The following is a 6,000-nucleotide window of genomic DNA, read 5'->3' as shown; positions in this document are numbered from 1 at the left end:
AGGTACGTATGACATCTTTCCAATGCTACGCATATGCTGTACATAGCTGGTTACCTATGATGATGACATGTTTGACATATTACATGAATGTTTATGAGTTATTTCTGAAAGTTTGGGCTTTTTACTACATATGCATATTAGCTCTAGAGAAGAGTATGTAATATCCACGTGTGCTAGATTTTATGAGCCACGCAAAGAAAACACTGAAATGGGTATGTGTTCAAAGTTGTAGGAAAAGTATTCCAACCCAGTGGAAAAAAACAGGGACAAACCTTCCTCACAATTTTACATGGATGGCTTTGCAAGTTCTTTGAGGGTCCTTCCTGCCCCATTCATCTAATCTTTCCATAAAATTTGACTGTTGTTATTAACAATTTACACTGTCCCTGCACCTAAAGTCTTAAACAATCTGACATTGCCTTTGTTGCATAAGCAAGAAAAAGAATGTACTAACAGCCCTGAAGAATTAAAAGCCTATGGTACAGAGTGTTAAAACCACACTATATGCTGAAAACTTCAGGTCCCAAGATTACCTTTCATTTGGAATGGGTCCATTTACCCCTTGGGAATGAAATGAGAAATAACACAGATTTGGAATAACTTAGTTTTTCAATTTGACTATGTTGATCACTTCATGCATATATGCAAATATGAACAAATATACATATATGCACCTTGGGACATACTGATGTACATGCATATAAGCACATTAATTCAAAGAGGAAGTTCATTTTGATGAGATGATGTACATGCACATAAAGTGTGTCAAATGTACAAGAACATGGAAATGTGTGCATATATATAAGGAGATTGCATTTATATGACCATATGAACATGTCTATAAAGGTCCTTAAGCAAACTTGTCAGAGAGAATGCAGACTATGTGCAAACAGCTGGAAAGATGCATAAGACCAAATGTTTTTTCTTACTGTCACGGTACAAAAAAAGTTAAGAAACTCTTCCAAATCCAGATTTTCTCTTGGATTCTACAGCTGCAGAGTCTATTTGTTTTATGTATTTTTTATAATCTGAATTGCTCTCATGCAAAGACATCATTTTAATTCATTTAGAACAAAATCTCTCCCCCTTCCATTTGTGACAGGGTCATGTCCTCAGGGGGAAAAAAGTCCGCCCCAGCACAGCATGCTGTTCTCTTCAGCACCTCCTGTTGGGTGCAGTTAAACTGGTCTCTTCAAATGTATCCCATCATTTAACCTACAGCCTGTGGCTGAATCAGAGATCAATAAATCCCTCACAACAGCTTCTGCTGGATGAGATGTAAACCAGCCACTGTCTTTCTGCCTTATTCTCTCTATATCATTCCATCAGCACTCAGTGCTGTCTGAGTATAAGGCTTTGATCAAACTAGTAGTTTCCCTTCCAGACATCATCATGATCCATATCCAACTATCCTTCAGCAGGGCAGGCTCCAACATCCCTTATTAGTGGCTTTGTGTTTTCAGAGTTGTGGCAAGTACAGGCGGGATGAGAACTTGCATATGTTTAATATAATCTAAATAACTGAGCAAGTACTGGATTTAGTTCAGTTTACAGATTGGTTATTCCCAATTCTATTACCCTTCTCCATTGCCTTTCCTGACACCCTGATCAACAGAGGTAATCCAGTCACACTTCTGATACTAAAGCAAGTCACAAACAAATGAAAGAATCAGATATAATGGCAGGTATAACCTTACCTGTCTGTGAAAAGCAGCCACATCTGGAGTGCAGTACCACAGATGTTCAACAGAGCATGGCAAAACTGTGGTCCAGTATGTCTGCAAGGGAAAAAGAAGAATCTGATTAACATGTCCTGTACCAACTCTAAATCAGTTAACAGATTTTTTTTAAAATACACATATCTGTATTTTTGAAGCTTATGTATGAAAGCAGAGTAGGGTTGAGAGGACTTGTTCGAGGTTATCACCAAGTCATTCAACAGTAGTTAGAAGTAGAACCTAGAATTAAGGAGCAACACACAGCATTGTCTATTTTTCCAGCACCTCTGCTCAGTTATGCTTAAGAGTACCATGAGATCTTTAGCAACCAGAGATGACCCGGTCACCCAAATGAGCCTGCAGAAGGCTGCTGTAACTAATAACCAACACAAGTTTCCATGGTGAGGATTATAAGATAGCCACCTCTTCTGATACTAGCAGATCTCTGCCCTGCTGATAGACACGAAGCCAACCTGCACCTGAGGCCAGGGCATGGCAGCAGAATTTGAGGTGTCAGTGTACTCTACATGTGTTCTCATTCTTGGGGAAAATGTTCATGATTATTTCATTTTGTGGCAGTAATGGAAAATACATTTTAGTGCTTGTGTTCTGCATTTGCAATTCATGTTCCCATACATGATTACATTAAGTCTGTGTTCTGTCATTTTTGATGAATGTAGCTTGTTTTCTGTAAAAAACAGACTCTGGGATGGAAAGTGACAGAAGTGAAGCTGTAACAAAGGATGATCAATTTTTTATGGCCAGCACCAAATGCAGGGAAAGTCCCTGAATGTCTCTCTGAAGCTGGGGACCCTTCAGTCACAGGCTGAAGCATGACCCACTCCTGTCACCATACTGCTTCTGGCAGTCACAGGGCAACAGTGGCTAGTACTGCTTTCTTTTGCCAAAGTTGATAAACTAGCTTTCCATTAATAGGTCAGTGGCTGAGAGCAATTTGGCCTCTGCAAACAAGTGTACACAGGTAAAAAGCAAGCAGCACAGCCAGCAGCAGCGGGTGGGTTTGATTCACTTATTAGCACAGTAACATCTATGATACTCAGATACATTGTGCTAAGTAACAAGCAGAGACCCTGGAGCAGGGACTGTCTTTCCCAAAGTCAAAAAGCAAAGAAATAGGAGGAGAAAAAAAGGCATGAGGAAGAGAAGTGATTTACTCAGAGATAACTGTCGGAGGCTCCATTGGAGATTATCAGGATAGCTGCGCTAAAGGTGGCAACCCAAAGGATTTACTCAACTTCCCAGTGACCTCAGACTCGAAAGCTAGAGTAATGCAAGTCAGGCATTCTACTGAAGGTTTTAGTTGATCTAGTTCAGACTGAGACTCCGAGTAAGAAAAATTGATCCCACGCATTTATAGGAACAAAGGGTTCTGCTGATGGCAGTTCCAAAACCTGTCTTGTGTGTTGCTTTTGTTCAGATGGTCATAAGCTAAATCTCGATCTCTGAGACTCAACAGTAACCACCCTGAATGTGAGGAACTGACACTAGAGTTTTCCCGCTTCATAAAAGCTGAGAGTAAGGTTTCTTAACACACAACTTGAGCTTATTCTGCTGTTCAAAACTCGTACTCAGGCTACAGTGGAAGTTGTGGGGCTGCTGGATTTGCTTCTGGCCCCCCTCCCCCGGGACATGTGCTCACCATAAGCAGATGGTTTCAGAGATTAAGTTCTAAGGAGGCATTAGCAGGAATATCTGCACACAGCACCCAGGCAGCTGCCTGTGCTCACACCTGTTCAAAGTTTCACAGCTTTCAAAGAATCAGTGTTCAAGGATTTTTTGCTCTTTCCTTTTTTGGAAAATAGAAGCTTTCAGGGCAAATGCAAAGCTGGTTTCTAAACTCTCAGCAATTTCTCCCCTTTGCAAACAAATTCCCTGGAGTTGCACCTCAGTCCAGTTTTTTGGCTATCATAGCCAGGCTCTGAAAAAGAATCAAGCTATTTCTCTAATCCGGAAATTACACTAACAAAGAGAGCTGCATCTTAGGTAGAAGTCAAAACCCCTTATCACAGGAAAGGGAACTCACAACTGTTCTCTGTCTTTAAATACTAAAAAAAAAAAAAAAAAAATATTGAATCACAACTGAAAGACCAAGGGACCCACCCTTCACACTTCAGTGTATTTCTTTGGCCATATTTCTTTTGATCATCAAAGATGATTCAGAAAAAACAAGAAAAACGGCAGCAGGTAGCATTGGGGGCTCTAACAGTGGTCTCCAGCTGCTGGGCACATGGTTAAAGAACATAACTCCAGCTTCTACACTGCTGAGAACAGTGTCTTGTGACATATAACATCACTAAACAAAGCTGGGGGTGCTGAGCTTGGATCACTTTTTGCAGGGAACAGGAAAAGGATCTTCCTTCATAGGAGGATTTTAGGCATAAGGTAATCTGGCAACTGGAAACGCAGCCAGTCCATTACTAGTAACAACAACAACAAAAAACATCAGCAAAGCAAACATGCCAGAATGTCTCCTTGGTTTAACCATACTCTCCAGTTGCTTGCCATCAAAATCTAGGTATTTCACAGCCTACTGCAGCATCCAAGTTATGACAACATATAGTAAAAAATATATTACATACAATAATGAACATTTGATTCATTCATGTGTACCTGATTGTGGAAAGATAGGAGATAAACAACCATTCTTGAGTATTCTTGACGTATAAATAGAATTCCTAGTGCACATAAGTACTTACTAATGCACCTAGCACTCCTTAGAGCTAAAGCGTTTATGTGCTTGGATGCACGTGCTCACTACTACTGCAGTTCATACATCAGTCCATGTAATCCTCTGTATGGCAGTGTTATATGTTCTGTCTCCTGTTCTGATAACTGAAGCAAGTCATTGCATTCAAAACCCCAATCTGCTGAGCAGTGATGAGTCTCCATCACAACGTTTGGAATCAGAGGTGTTTAGCTAAGGTGATTCGTTGCCCTTTTCTCAGACCTAATGTAGCCCCCCACCCTCCTCTGTAACAACCAACAGGAACAGCCCTAGTCTTCACTCCCTCTCCTACCCAACATGATCCATTGAGGCATAAATATGAAGGGGGTGCTACTGGTAGCAAATCAGAAAAAAAGTGGGAGAAGCAGCAGACAGAAACGAGACAAAAGAGAGTGAGGCTAGCACAGAAAACCAGAAGGAAAGCAAAGGTTCAGGGAGGAGGTAGAAATTTAGACTTCACACAGCCAAAAAAAAAGGAATGAATGCAGAGAGGGCAAAGATGGTCAAAGACACCCTTCACTTGCCCATGGGCCACTCCACTATCCCACTGGTCCAAGCACTTCTCAGGGCTTACTCTGCCTGCAGTGCTCGTTGCTTATTAGTCAAAGCGCCATCTGCCTCCACCACCAAGGCACCAACCCCGACAATCAATACAGATCTGTTAGTGACATCTGTTGGGACGGTCCACGGATACCAGTGGCTTTTCACCGCGCGCTCTCGTTTTGAGCAATGCCCAGCTGGTACCCGCCAGTACCGGGCTCAGCCCGCACCTCGGCGGTGGGGATGGATGCCCGGCGCCATCCCCGCCCGCCGCACGGCCAGGGCGCCGCCGCCGGGCCGCTGCCTCCGGCGAGCCGTACCCCAGCCCCAGCCCCGGGGCCAGCACGCCGCGCCGGGCGGCCGGCCCCAGCGGCCGGCGGCTCGGGAAGCGCAAAAACCTGGGCGTGGAACTCACCCCGCCGTCTACTGCAGCAGGAGGATGGTGCTGAAAATACAACAGGGGTTTACAATGTGAGCAGCGTCTGGTATCTTCTGAACACAAAAAATTAAATGGAAAAGCACAACCACACCGGGCAGGGCAGCAAATTCCTGCTGCTCTGGCACGCGTGGTTAGGCAGGGTCTGCGGGTGGACCAGTGCAGCAAAAGCTTCAATGCTTCTTGATGCCAGTTTTTTCCCTGGCTCCCTGACTGCCCCTTTCTACACCTCTTGGAGAGCTGCTGGGGCTCTGCTGGAATTTGCACCTCCACCTGCAAGTATACATCTGCCACACACCAAGGTGGGCATTCCCCAGAAGCTTCCACTAAGCTGAAGTGACATATGCCAGCAGTCCCCCAACAATGCCAATACCCCATTCCCAAATGTTCAGATCCAGGTGCTTCCTAACACTGTTTCTATACAATGAAAGAAGGAATCCACAGAAAACATAGCAAAATCCATGCCATTAACTGCATTTGTCATACATGTACTGTTCCCTTCAGAGAAGATTTTGTTTCTACTTCTTGACACTTGGAAGAAGCTCAGCAACAGTCATTTA

At 43.4% G+C, this 6,000-nt stretch overlaps 1 long non-coding RNA gene across 3 annotated transcripts in view; it reads right to left on the bottom strand.

Moving 5' to 3' along the window:
* Window positions 1-512: 512 nt before the first annotated feature.
* LOC308061262 overlaps window positions 513-6,000 on the bottom strand; it is a 41,875-nt gene continuing 36,387 nt past the window's right edge. For all 3 annotated transcript variants that reach the window (XR_013927133.1, XR_013927134.1, XR_013927135.1), the window contains exon 3: window positions 513-6,000. This exon is cut by the window's right edge and continues 27,083 nt beyond it. This is a non-coding gene — a long non-coding RNA (uncharacterized lncRNA).

The sequence above is a fragment of the Falco punctatus genome (assembly GCF_963210335.1).
Source record: "Falco punctatus genome assembly, chromosome: 3".
Lineage (NCBI taxonomy): Eukaryota > Metazoa > Chordata > Aves > Falconiformes > Falconidae > Falco > Falco punctatus.
This window is presented reverse-complemented; position numbering and strand designations above follow the sequence as displayed.